The 12,094-nt window shown below is 45.4% G+C and overlaps 1 protein-coding gene across 1 annotated transcript in view; it reads left to right on the forward strand.

The window, feature by feature from the left end:
- Positions 1-1,819: 1,819 nt before the first annotated feature.
- Positions 1,820-12,094, forward strand: part of FARP2 (FERM, ARH/RhoGEF and pleckstrin domain protein 2) — a 117,324-nt gene continuing 107,049 nt past the window's right edge. The window contains exon 1 of the mRNA XM_017860655.1: positions 1,820-1,929. The gene's annotated coding sequence lies outside the window, so the exon portion shown is untranslated. The remainder of the gene's footprint in view (positions 1,930-12,094) is intronic.

Consider the following 12,094-nt stretch of genomic DNA (forward strand, 5'->3'; position numbering starts at 1 on the left):
GAGAGCACAAAAGATTGAAAAGGAATTATTTACAGGTGATCAGATCATCTACTTAGAAAGTATAAGACATCTAATGAAAATTAACACTAAGAGGTGAGTGATATCTATTTACTAATTAGAAAATAGTGAGAAAAGAAAGATCGCATTGATAATAGCAACTACTAAATTCCTGGTAATGTAAGTGAATGATTGAAATACAGGAAGAAATTTCTAACCTATAAATTTTCAAGAGTAGGCTAAGAAGACTACTGCTTGAGTAAAGGAAACTGGAAACCTGAACTGATCTGGGTGGCTGGACGCCTACACTCCAAGACCTCTACTCTAGCCTTCTTGTTGCCCACTGGACTGACCATCCTGGGACCCACCTGGGCCCCTTTTACCTTGCTATCAGTGTTTTCTGAACTTCTTCCTTATAGACTCCTGGGTATTTAAAACTCTTGCTGTCTCTCCTTCCTCAGCTGACAGCTGCCACGCCTGCTACCTTCCCTCCAGACTGCCAGTCTCGGGTCAGCAGCACACACCCTGCAGCCTGCCAGGGGTCAGTACCACTCTCTGGCCAGGCTCTCACCTGCACTATCCCCACCCGGCCCTGTCTTGCCTGCAGGCAGAGGTCCTCTGTTCTGGGGCGTGTGCACCGCTCTGGGCCTGGTGGTGTCATTGGAGGCTGGTTAGAGGAAAAGCCCCAGAGGTGGGTGACACATGAGGGGGAGCATCCCGCAGGGCTGAGCCCAGTCTTGGTGTGCCTGGTTCTGGGGTGTGTGCACCACTTGGGGCATGGTGTCACTGGGGGCTGGTTAGAGGAAAAGCCTCAGAGGTGGGTGACACATGAGGGGAGCATCCCGCGGGGCTGAGCCCAGTCTTGGTGTGCCCAGGTCTCAGACCCCATAGTTGTCTCAGGAGAAGCAGAGGTTCCCCTGAGCCAGCTTTTCTCCTGTCTGGGCTTTTGGAAAACAAAGGGTCAGGCTTCACTCTGGAATCCACAGCACCATGGGAGAAGTCTTGTAAGTGCCCGGGTATTTCCTGAACTTAATTATTACCTCAACAGCCACATGGTGACAGTGGGTTCCAGGGGCAGGCTAGGAGGGCACGAGGGGTAAGGTCTTGAAGAACACATGAAGCCCTCAAGAGAGAAGGGAAGTATGGTACAGCAAGTCAGGTTTCCATTCTCTAGTGGGGGTCCGCAGGCGAGAGGAAGACTGTCCTGGCCGCCTCTACGGAGCAGCCTGTCTCAGCCTTAGCACACACACGGGTGAGCCTTCGATGATCCCCTTCGGTCCCTGTAGCCCCACGAGGGATGCAATGCGTAGGGGTAAGGAGGAGGCTGGCAGTCAGGGACTGAGCCGGAGGGTGCAAGGAGAGCCGCCAAGACCTACCCCCGCCCGCCGAGCCTGAGCCTCGCCCAGAACCTAGCCCGGCCCGTCGAGCCTAAGCCTCGCCCTAGGACCTAGCCCCGCCCGCCGAGCCTAAGCCTCGCCCAGGACCGAGCCCCGCCCGCCGAGCCTAAGCCTCGCCCAGGACCGAGCCCCGCCCGCCGAGCCTAAGCCTCGCCCAGGACCGAGCCCCGCGCAACCAACCGAGGCCCCGCTCAGCGAGCCTAGGCCTCGCCTAGGACACTGCCTCGTTCCGCACGCCGACGCCCCGCCCAACGAGCCGAGCTCAGCATAGATTTAGATCTACGTCGCTGTCCGCCTGGTCCCGCCCCTTCTCCGTCCGTTCACCAATCAGAACTCGATCTTGCGCTTTTAGGCCGCGGGCTGGGGAGGCTCCGCCTTGGCGCCGCGCAGGCCAATCGACTGCGCGTCCGCGGCGCGGGGGCGGGGTCAGGGCGGGGCGCGCGGCGCGGGGGCTGCCGGCGGGCAGTCGGGAGCAGGCGAAGCCGACGCGAGTTTGGAGGCTGTAGCTGGCGGCTGCGGAGGCCGGGCCAGGCCGGTGAGGACGAGGCGGGGGAGCGAGAGGGCGAGGGTGAGGACGTGGAGCGGCCTGGGCGCGAGGGGCCAGGGTGGGCCTTTCCGGGTGGGCGGCGAAGCCCGAGGCCCGAGGCGAGAGGCCCAGGCGGGGCGGGCGCTGAGGCCTTGGTCCACCAGAGGTGGTCCCGCCCGGCCTCTGAAGGCCTTCGTGAGGCGGCTGGAGCTCCTAGGCGGGTCCCGGTTAGAGGAGCGTCCGTCTGTAGGGAGCCTGCCCGGTGGAGGCAGGCGGGGCGGTGGGCCGGGGAGTGGCCCGCGTGGACTCGCGGGTTGAGGGGTGCCGCGTGGAGGAGGCCGGTGGGGCTGTAGACCGGGGAGTGGCCCGCGTGGACTCGCGGGTTGAGGGGTGCCGCGTGGAGGAGGCCGGTGGGGCTGTAGACCGGGGAGTGTCCCGCGTGGACTCGCGGGTTGAGGGGTGCCCCGTGGAGGCCAGCAGGGCCTTGGGCCAGGGAGTGTCCCACCCCGGAGGGACACCCCAGAGTGGGCCATAGGGACGCGCACGGTGTGGGCCTGGAGGTGCCTGGTGGAGGCATTTTGAGCCGTTTGCCTTTTTAGCGTTTCTTTAAAGTGTGTCTTAAAGGTGGGAATCAAGTTAGGTGTTAATATTTTTACTCCACTGAGGGCTGGAAATACTTCTAAGCCAGTGGGTAGCCCACCATGGGAAACCCATGAAAACTGGGGACCAGAATATGGCCCAGTACATTTACACACCCAGATTATAGGCACCTTTTCCATTTACGCTATGGCAGCAACCGCTGGCCTATCATGTGCCACTAATGGATGTGAAAAACAGAAATTAGAACAAGGCATCATTGAAGGAAAGATTGTCAATTCATAGTGTTAAAAAAGGATGGGCAGATTTAAAACCCAAGGCCAAATCTTTAAAGAGTAGTTTTTCTCTCTGGGTTTGTTTGTTTGTTTGTGTTGTTTTTTTCCGTGAAGTTTTTTTGTCAGGCCACTGTGGAAATGTTTGATAACCCTGACGTGCCAGTGGGTTAGCGTGTTGGTCTTGTGTAGACTGCCTTGTAACAGGCGACACAGATTTTCTCAGTACCAGAGAGATGGGAGAGGACATTTGAGATAGGGAAGCATGGAGTAACCTTTACTTGTAGGCCAAATATAATTTAAATTTTCTACACCTGCTTGTTGAAAGTCGTTTTTTTGTTTTTGTTTTTGAGGTCCTTAAAAGTTTGGGAAGGACTTCGTGGTCATTATTCAGTTTTCCAAAACTCTTCAGAGACATGACCAAGTTGCACAGCCCTGTTTTAAAGTACAGGAAAGGGAGGTTGAGAGAGATGGAATGACCAGTTTAGGGTCACACCTAGGGTACTTGCAGATACCATCTGTACTTGTCATGTGCCCTATCCTTGTTGCAGATTCTCATTAGATGGTTCACTATTAACAAACTGAATGCTGATGATGCAGTTTCCTGGACTGCAGAAGTTTGCTGGCTTATTTACATACAGGACTATCAGTTGTTAGTAGATTTCCAGGTTCCTTCTATACTAATTCCTTTCCCAAAGAGGAAGTCGATAGAAGTTGTATTCATTTATCTCTGCCTCAGGTTCCTTATTCAAAAAATGAGTTAAAAATGTACTTACCTTGGCCAGGCACAGTGGCTGTAATCCCAGCACTTTGGGAGGCCGAGGCAGGCAGATTGCTTGAACTTAGAGGTTCCAGACCAGCCTGGTCAACAGGGTGAAACCCCATCTCTACTAAAAATACAAAAATTAGCTGGGCTGGTGGCGCACACCTGTAATCACAGCTACTTGAGAGGCTGAGGCACGAGAATCACTTGAACCCGGGAGGTGGAGGTTGCATTGAGCCAAGATTGTGCCACTGCACTCCATCCTGGGCGACAGAGTGAGACTCTGTCTCAAAAAAAAATAAAATAAAAGCTATGTTCACAAGATGCCTGACATAAGGTAAGCACTTAATAAACGTTAGCCATTATTATTATCAGGTGGACAAATAATCCGAGTAGAAAGTAGGACAAGCTACCCCTGGATATTTACAAAAAACAGTTGAGAAAAAATTAGGCAATAATTAAGCAACTTTATCCTGTTTGGAGGGAATGATATGAACTGGATTGCCAAAGCAAAGATCAATGCATGGGCAATTCCATGTGAGCTAATTTAAATCCATTTGGCCCAAGGAATTCAGTTGCTTCCTTCCTTTCCAAACACCCCTGCTTCTAGTCACATCAATACCTCTTCTATATTCAGACAGTAACAGATTTTTCTTGCTGCTGCTTACCCTTTCAGTTTTGTTCTTATTTTTCCTTCACCCACTTTCATATCAGCTTGCCAGCTTCCCCTTTACTCAGTGCTAGATACGCTGGCAAAACCCCATTGTAGTGTTGGGTGCTGAACTGAGGTAATTCCAGTCGTGTTCTTTGAGATCAGAATATAGAGTGCTTTGACCGTAGTATATTATTTGTCAGCGTCACAGGGAGTTGAAAAGTTGAGGATCCTACAAAGCATTATGATAAAGCCCAGTCTTTGGTGATTTTCTGGGAGCGTTTAGTTGACAGTGATTCTGTAAATTGGTCTAATCTTTTTGGAAAGCAACTAGCAGTCAGTATGTGGTAAAGATTTTGATTTTGGAATCACACTTTTCAAAACAATCTGATAAACTTTGTTGTGTCAGTGTGGTAGAGTAGTCCATAGCAAGTAAACATGCTTCAGCAAGCCGAATCCCATCCTCCCATCCAAGGAAAATTTGAACTATTTTGATCCATGGAAGTATGCTTTAAAATGTGAATTAACTGAAAAGTCGAAATGGTGTGTACACAGCAATTACAGTGTTGTAAAAATACTTGAGGACGTGAACAGGATCAGGAGGGTAGTTAGTGATGTAAGTGGTTTTATTTTAAGAGTCATGAATTGTTTTCCCCTAAACTGGTGTTTTAGTTTATTGCCATTTTAAAATTCAAAAACAAAAAGGCCCTATAGTGTTATAGGATGCAGTGATGAATCTTGCTTAATCCCGTCTTTCCTCCTGACTGCTTCCCAAAACGAAAATTTGGTCATGTCCTATCCAGCTGCAAAACCTACTTAGGTATGGGATTCCATCCATTTGGCCCACTAGAGTTCGACCCCAGGCCACCTCCCCACCTCCCCTCGGGTGTCTCGGCCCAACTATCCTCATCCTTTCCCAGCTGCTCCTGCAGTTTCTATGTATTCCCCTGCCTGTGCACACGCTATGCCCTTTGTCCACCTGGTCTCGTGTTCCCCTGTGAGGGAAGCTGCTCCGGGTCAAGCTAGCCAGCGGTGCTGCCTCTTATTTTCTGCTCTCTCTGACTGCAGTGGGCAGGTCGTACTGGTTACTTTCTCAGTCGTCTCCCTTTCTGAATTAAACTTCTGTATCTTTGTGTGCTCTATGCACACCATGAAATCACAGTGGGGTGGAGGCTGCTTGTGGAGCTGAGTGACTGCTAACAAGTCACTAACCTTTCTGAGCCTGAGTTCCTTGATGCCAGCTGCACATGGTTATTGTGAGGATTAAATGAGATGACATAAGCGAAGGGCTTGACGTGCATCTCCCTGCAGTGGTGGTCATACAGGACACGGTAGCTGTTGTAATGTGTACCAGGGCATTTTCGAGGCCTTGTCTTGAACCTTGTCCTCTTGATGAAGCCTCCTCCCTGCCTCCCTCCACCTGCCAACTTCCTCTCTACCATCCTCACTTTACCTACTCCAGGGCACTTAATCACCATTTAATATATGTTAGGTACTGTCGTCTTTGTATTTGTCCACTGTATAAGGGGGGATTATTCTCTCTTACGAACTCCTGTATCCCTAAGCATTTAGACTTGCCTGAAACAGAATAGAGCTCAATAAATATTTGAATGAATTAATCAAATTTCATCTGAGGCAGAGGCAGATGCCAGGTTTTATGGAGCTTGAAGGTATACAATTTGGGGAAGGGGAGAACTCTTTAAGAAAAAGAATGCAAAGTTACAAATAAAAACTAATTTAGAAAGTGAGGCTGGGCGTGATATCTCACGCCTATAATCCCAGCACTTTGGGAGGCCAAGGTGGGTAGATCACGAGGTCAAGAGATCGAGACCATCCTGGCTAACAAGGTGAAACCCATCTATACTAAAAATACAAAAGATTAGCCAGGTGTGGTGGCACGTGCCTGTAGTCCCAGCTACTCAGGAGGCTGAGGCAGGAGAATCGCTTGAACCTGAGAGGCAGAGGTTGCAGTGAGCCAAGATCTTGCCACTGTACTCCAGCCTGGGTGACAGAGCAAGACTCTGTCTCCAAAAAAAAAGAAAAAGTGAATATTTAGAGTGAGAAAGTAACAAATTTGAAAAAGCTGATCAATAATGCAAATGGCTGAGAAAAGTAATGTTAGTTAATTATCTAATACACCTGTGTAATATTTTTCCTTTGGCTGTGTACCTTTTAATCACATTTTCATATGACAGGGTATAGAAAGAACTCAGTGATTCCTCTAGCACAGTTGATAAATTTTTATTGTTGATAGGATATATAAAACTTATCGTTTCACATATAGACGTATTTGCTGTTTCTACTACTGCTTCAGGTTGGTGTCCCAGAAAAACAGGTGTTCAGGTAAATCCTGTTTTGCACAATTCTATTCAAAAAAGAAAAAAACACACATCTAAGGCACACAGAATTGTACTGCTATATTGATTATTTTTCTGATAACTGATCTATTCGCTTATATTTTAGCACATCTGATGGTAAATTCCCCACAAATGAGCATCTGGCTCCCTCTGTTTCAAACCGTGTTTCCTTTCCACCGCCCACACACTTCCCTGAGTCAGGCCCCATTGGACCTATTCACATTACCACAGAATCCCTGGCCCTTCACCTTTATTTCATAAAAGCCTGGGTGAACCAGCACAGTGGGTGATAGCAGCATTTCTGGAAGCAATACCTGCATTGAGATGGCTGGTAATCACCTAAGTTTGCATAGTAGAAGTAACTGTAAACAGCATAAATGTGTCCTGTTAAACCCAAACTAAATATCTTTCTCCAACTTAATGTACCCTTAGGTGGATCTCAAAAATGCCAACAGCCCCTCCCAAGCTACCTGACATAGAAGGGAAGAGGAACAGAGGCAGAGTTGCAGTGGGAAAAGACAGTAGTCTTAATCGATTGCCGTTAGAGTATTTTGGGGGTAAATTTTACAAAAGTGTATCTCCATAGGGACACTGCTTACAGCCTTTCTCGGGACGTTGGAAGGAGTTGGTGCAAGTGAAGGCCCAGAAACCTGAGCCAGACTAGCTCTATAGTGAAACTGCTTTTGTGGGGGTAGTTTCCTGGTCCCTGGCTTGATGCCAGATAACCCAGTAGGGGAATGTGGGGTGAGGGTGCTAAGTGAATCTCCCAGAAGCTAGTGGGAATATGTTTGGGAAGGAGAAACTATTTTTAGAAATTGTTTAAATTATTAGACTTTATTAAATCCCTTGTCCCCTTTATAATTATGATTATGATTTTTTTTCACCCAGGCTGGAGTGCAGTGGCGCAATCTTGGCTCACTGCAACCTCCACCTCCCACATTCAAGCAATTCTCCTGCCTCAGCCTCCCAAGTAGCTGGGATTACAGGTACACGCTACCATGCCCGGCTAATTTTTTTGTATTTTTAGTAGAGACGGTTTCGCCATGTTGACCAGGCTGGTCTCGAATCCCTGACCTCAAGTAAACCACCTGCCTCCGCCTCCCAAAGTGTTGGGATTATAGGCATGAGCCGTGGTGCCCGGTCCCCCTTTATGATTAAAATCTCAGTTGCTTTGTTAGTATAGTAGTTAATAAGATTAATGTTGGAAAACAAGTACCAGTATCTGAACAAAAAATGTAACCCAGAGAGTGTTTAAAATACTAATTTTAATTGAACTATTTTGAAAGAAGAGCAAATACAACTCTAAGGGGAAAGACAGTTATTCCAGCTTTCTCTTGGAAGGTAAGTAATGGCATACTGTAGGTAGCCCCTATCAGTTAAGACTTTTAAAGCCGGTAGTACTTCTGCAGGATTCTGTAGAGAAACCATCTGACTTCAAAGATATCACTGTAGACGATTTGACAAATACATAAAATTAGGAAGAAGAAAATAAAAATCAGTCCTCTTACCCCTCCCAGTGATAACCACCGTAAATATGTTTTAAAATGCATGGATGTGGAGCTATGGTTCTGGGAGGTGGAGGGAGCATACTCCATCCTGCCTCTCCCACTGTCTGTAGCTATAAGACCTGGACATGTGCATGGAGCAGCTGTTGAGGACTCCGACAAGTAAACCATAACAGGCGGATGGGGGAGAAGGCCAGAATTTGAAGCCCGTCTTTGCGCCAGTAGTGAGTTTCCTGTCTTCCCTTCAGCATCCCCTGCCCTGGACTCCAGCTGTCTGAAACCTGGAGGCGGCTACCCAGTGTGAACAGGGAGAGCTACAGGGTAGTTTTGTAGTTGGGCCCCAAGACGGAAAGTGGGAGAAAGCCATCATTTTTTCCCCTCTTGCTTCCTCTCCTCCGGTCAGCGCTGCAGTGGCAGGAGTGTGTGAACACCTGAAACGCTTAGGGAATGGGGAAAACCCCCAGTTGCCTTTTTATTCTCTTCCTCCTGCAGCTCAGTCCCAGGCAAGATGCACGCAAAAGAAGAGCGTGGCTAAACGGAGTAATTAAAGCCGTAAGTTTCTGATTGGAGTCTGAAAGGGGGAGCCCAGGTAACTGGAAATGATACTAGGGAGATTCCAGAAAGGGAAGAACTCAGGAAAGTGACCCCATAAAGTTGTTAGTTAACTTACGGGCTCAACACTGAGCCATGCGTGTGTAATGTGACCCAGAACAGGTTGCCAAAGACAGAACTCAACTGTGGGATAGACCATCGCCTGGGAGGCAGGCTGGCCACCAAGCAAGTAGGGACCTGCAGGACATTGCTAAGGAACACTGCAAAGGCTTTGAAAGTGAAAGTGACACTAAGCCCATGTTCTACAGAAGGCTGGTCAGCACTTGGGGACTGAATCCAGCCAGGCCAGTGCCTGCTCAACAAAATATCAGCATTCCCCATAGGATTTAAACAAGATCAAGGGTCTTTAAGAGCATAAGGTTAAAAATGTCCAGGATACAATACAAAATTTACTCAGCATGTGAAGAACCAGGAAAATATCAACTCGTGAAAAAAGACCCAGGCTAAAGCTGAGGTGCTACCTATGTTGGAATTCTCTGATACACTGTGGTTTGCAGATTTGTGGCCTCCATGAGCTTGACCTCCTAGTGTTTATCCTGGGAATATGCGACTTACTTGGCAAAAGCACATTGCAGATGTAAGGAAGGGTACGAATCAGCTAGCCTGGATTCGTTGTCTAGATTATCCAGGTGGGCCTTAGGTAATTATATGAGCCTTTAAAAGCAGGGATCTTCCTTCAGCTGGTAGCAGATGGGGAAGGCAGAGAGACTGGAAGTGTAAGAAGTTCTCAACGTAACATTTCTGGCATGGAAGATGGAAGGGGCCATGAGCCAAGGAATGAGAATGACAAACAGCTGATAGCCAGCAAGAACTAGGGACCTCAGTCCTATACCCACACAGACCTGAATGAGCCTAGAAGTGTATTCTGCCCCCAAAAAATCCAGGTAAGACTCTGGATCATCTGACACTTTGACTTAGACCTTTTGAGACCCTAAGCAGAGAATTCTGGTGAGTTACATTACACCCAAACTTCTAACCTATAGACACTGTGAGATAATAAAAGGCTTATTTTAAGCTGCTAAGTTTGTGGAAATTTGTTAGGGCTACAGTTAAAAAAAAAAAAAGTTAAACTTTATAAAGCCCCTATTATTAAAATAGTCCAAGAAGTAAAGCTACTCTTGAAACAGATGGAAATACAGAAAGTCTTGGCAAGAAAATAGAAGATATAAAGAAGTGGGAATTTTAGTGAAAAATACAATAACTGAAATAAAATGGAGGTGATAAAGGAAAGATGAATTCATAATGCATGAATTTACAATTCTTTAAATCAATTTTTTTGGTTTGTTTTTAATCTTTTCAATACTTCTCATTTTTTGTTGACAATTGTTCCTTCACAGTCATTCTTAACGTATCTTTTTTGCTCTGCATCCTGAGAGAAACTTCTCTAGTAATGAACTATAGAAATGATCCCTGTGAATATAGTCTTATGTTTTTTGGTCTTGAAGAATTTGCGCTGTAGTCTATTGGACTGGAAGCCGTGCCAGATGTTAGTCTCACCCCTGCACAAATCAGGTCTGTGGCCTTGAGCAAGCAGCTTTGTTTTCTAGGCTGTAGTTTCTTACGGAAAGTAGAGACTGGGCCAGGATTTCATAAAGTAGGGGCTTCTCTCTCCCTCACTGTCAGCTTGAACTCTTGCATGGGTTCCTTGAATCCTTATGTACATCAAAAATTATTGCTAGATTTGTTTTTTGTTTTGACTTGTGGAAAATTCCAAACATTCAGAAAAGTAGAGAAAATAATAAAGCCCATGTATCCAGCTTCAGTCATCAACACATGGACAATCTTTTTTCCTATACCCACCTCCACTGATCCCCAGCTCGTTGGATTATTTTAAAGTAAATGCTAGATATTATTTCATGTTATCTGTAAATACTTTAGTATGCATCTCTAAGAGAGAGGGACTTTTTTCCCCTTCATGTACCCACAATACCACTAAAACACTAAAAAATAATATTAACCTCTTAATATCATCTGATACTTAGTTAGGATTTGCATTTCTCTGATCTGTAAATATTTGATTCAGGATTCAAATAAGGTCCTATACATAGCATTTGATAATATACCTTATAGATAACATGTCTTAGCAGTTTGTATTTACACACATACACCGTTTCCTTTTTCTGTTGCCATTTATCAAAGAGACAAGGTCATTTCATTTATCCTGTAGGATTTCTTTGTAGTCCTTTTATTCCTTAGGATATATTTTACTGGTGATGTAGAATGAAGTTACTGGGCTTTAAAGTCACTTGAAGTAATTTTCTTTAGTTTAGCTGATGTTTTGATTTACAGTTAAGACCATTTGTTTCATTTTGTTTGGGTTTTTACGACTTGCTTTTCTAAAATATTGATTTAATTTTGCTTTCTAATTATATGAAACCATTTATGAAGTTCCCATATCAAAACTGCTAAACACCATGTACAGCTTCCAACATTGTTTACCCCTTTCACTTCCTCCCTCATAGGTAATGATTTTCATTAGTTTTTGGTTTATGCTCTTTTTTTTTTTTTAATATAAACAAATACCACTTTGGGAGACTAAAGCAGTGGGATCCCTTGAGCCTCAGAGTTTGAGACCAGCCTGGGAAACCTAGTGAGACATCAACACTACTAAAAAAAAAAAATTTTTATATATATATATATATGTGTGTGTGTGTGTGTGTGTGTTTTCCTCTTTTAACAGAAGTTAGCATGCCATGCACCTGGTTTTGCACCTTTTATTCACTTTTACACCAAAGCAGCATATACAGATCTGGCTTTTTTCTATAAAGATTTTGATGTTAAATTGGATGGCTTCATACCACCCCCCACAGAAGTACAGAGAATCAGTTATCCAGATTCACTTCAGCTCTTAAAACTTCTATTTTTCAGTTTGTAGAGTTTTGTTTAACATAAAATCAGAATACCAGGTTGTAGAGGATCTAAAATACACTCTAAAGGAAATAATACATCTGTTTAGTGTTCAGGCAATTAAAAAAAATAACCTAGGAAGTAAAAGTAAGATTTTCAAATATTGGTTATGTACAAAGAAATCTCTTTGGAACAGTTAGTCTGTGTCTATACTGTTGTTGAATTTGACTGAAAGTGATCTTCCTTTTCTTACACACATTTAGCCACTATTGCATTATGCTAAGGTAGGAAGATTGTGATGCATGATTTTATGAGGTATATTTAATTTGTGGCTACTAAACACTATAAATTAGTAGAAATCAAGAACACATTTTCTTTCCATTTGTTCTCACATTGAGCTGCCTTATCACAGAATCTTGGATTCTTAGAGCTGAAAAAGATCTGGTTAACCCTTCCCTTCCAATGTCATTTTCCAGTTGAAAAAGCTGGGGCTGGGAGTGGTGCCACGACTGAGTTTGTTAATGGCAGAGTTGAAATTGAAACCTAAGTGTGCTGGCCCTGAATTTCCA

Source organism: Rhinopithecus bieti, unplaced genomic scaffold (genome assembly GCF_001698545.2).
Source record: "Rhinopithecus bieti isolate Rb0 unplaced genomic scaffold, ASM169854v2 scaffold_56246, whole genome shotgun sequence".
In the NCBI taxonomy this organism is placed as follows: Eukaryota; Metazoa; Chordata; class Mammalia; order Primates; family Cercopithecidae; genus Rhinopithecus; species Rhinopithecus bieti.